At 48.5% G+C, this 2,169-nt stretch overlaps 1 pseudogene; it reads right to left on the bottom strand.

Annotated features, from left to right (window-relative positions):
* The window catches only part of LOC119588240, a 2,503-nt pseudogene extending 1,320 nt beyond the window's left edge, over nt 1-1,183 (bottom strand).
* Nucleotides 1,184-2,169: the final 986 nt, after the last annotated feature.

Here is a 2,169-nt window from a genome sequence, read left to right as displayed (position 1 = left end):
GCGGGGGCGTGAGGCGGCGCCGCGGAGTAGACAGGATCGTCGGGAAATAAATGGGAAAGTTTCTGTTGCGCTGACGTGCTAACAGGCCCTGGTGGGGGTCGGCGCGGCGGTGCTTGGCTCGCTACTTGTGGTCGCGTTAAATCGCTCACGGTCGACGCATTTGCCGCGTTCAAACTTCTGATTTTCCTTCCCGCACACGAAGCTGCGGCACTTCCGGAAAAAGGGTCCCACACTTCGAACCGACTACACGGCGACGTGGATCCGACGTGTTTCTGCCGCTCGCGTCGGTGAAGTCCAAAGAGCAGAGCAAAGGCCTCGGGTTTTAAAAAACGGTCCTTCTGGTTTCGCTGCAGATCGCGGCTGGGCAGGACGTTTTCTCCTCCTCCAGATAGTTACACGTCGCACAGTGTGGGTTTCGGTAAGGCACTGTGTTTTGTACCGACGGCGGTGTAGGACTGGCAAAAATCGGCAACATTCTGGTCCGTCCAGTTGGCCCCGCAGGAACTGATTTCCGCCTGGCAAGGTCTGGTCACGTCCGCCAAGGTCGTGGGAAGGCTCGGGTACAAAGCGCAAAAGTGATACTCTTTCGTCCCGTTGATTTCCAAGTCGACGCCCCCGTTTCCACTCTTGAACGCGATTCCCGGGTGCGGGGGCATCCTTCGAAAGGGTCGAGCGCAGGCCGTCCAGACCTCGCACTCCCAGCGTGACTGCCAAGCGTAAGCGGTGTTTAGTCGTTGTTGCAGATGGCGCAAATATAGTTCACGTAGGTGACGTTTGGGGCGGCGCTGGTGGCGGGGGGATTCGCCAGCAGATCCTCGTGCCCCGATTGTCCGCGGGCGATCCCTCGAGGCACAGGCGCCACCTCGCCATCCTCCCCAGCCTCGCTACACGTCCCTTTCATGTACACGTCGCCCCTACTGCTTCAGGCCGACCACCTGAACTTTTCCCGGGGTTCGCTTGGTACGTCTGGGCGTCGTACGCGTCGGCGTCGATGCAGCAGTCGGCGTATTGCAAGCAGTGTTCGTCGCAGAAGCAGTTCCTCCCACGCCACGACGGGGGCGGGGGGGCGTCACGCCGGCAGGGTCGACGGGATGGCACGACGTCTCAAGGCCCCCAGATCGCTTTCGTTAAATCTTTTGAATTTCGCGAGAAACACCGCGAAGAGCACTGACATTAACAGCATTTTTCAAACCCCTTGTGCAACTGCACTTTCACATCATAAACTCATCGATAGTCCAGGTAGCTCCCAAAAAATATATATACCAAAAAAAAAGTTCAACATGCGCAGAGAAGTCTGGCCGACAAGTTCCACGTCTAAATGAGAGGCTGCTGGGCCCCCACTGAGATCACGAAATTCCCAGTCCCTCCCCCCCGTCCGCGCGCGACCTATAAAGGAATCGGGAAAAGCAAATTTAAACCCTGTCCTTGCCTCAGAAGTTACTTTGTTATTTTATAAAGACTAGTTCTCCTACTTTTTTAATTTATTTGCGTCATGCTGTGGAGAAATTTCTCCAATACCTTCTCCGAAAAAAGAAAGCAGTCAAAGGGGTCAAAAAAATTTCATGGTAAAAAACTACCTTTATTTCCCCCCCCTCCCCCCATTTAACCCCCCCCTCCACCCCCACTATCTCCATACCCTCCTCCTTCCTTTCTCACCTCCCCCCTTCTCTTTTCCCCAAATTTTAATATTTTTTTTTCTTTTTTTGCTTTCGTTTTTTGTCCTTCCCCCGGCGCCATTTGGGGCGACGGAAAAGTTTCGTGTGGTTTTTTTGCCTTTTTTTACTGATTTTTAGGGGGCGAAGGAGAAACCGATAATATAGTGATAATGTAATAAAGATGATAATGACAAATTTTAATAATAAAGTTAATATAAAATAATATAATTGTTATGTTGTGTTTTTGATTTGGGGGATTAATGAGGTATTTTGTACTAAATTTTTATAGTAATAAAAATAAGATTTGAAAAAATAATAAAAAAATTATACATTGCTAAATAATAACAAAAAAAAAAGGATAAAAAATGAAAATGATAATGAGAATACTACAAAAAAAACAATTATCAGCGGAACTAAGAAAAAAAGGGAATTTTTATAAATAGAAAATAGCGAAAAAAAAGATGAAAAGAAAACAAAAAAATAGATACCATATTATGTACGGGGGGGTATAAAA

Source organism: Penaeus monodon, chromosome 23 (genome assembly GCF_015228065.2).
Source record: "Penaeus monodon isolate SGIC_2016 chromosome 23, NSTDA_Pmon_1, whole genome shotgun sequence".
NCBI classification, from domain to species: Eukaryota; Metazoa; Arthropoda; class Malacostraca; order Decapoda; family Penaeidae; genus Penaeus; species Penaeus monodon.
Note: the sequence above shows the minus strand (reverse complement) of the source record. Positions and strands in the feature narration are given on the sequence as shown.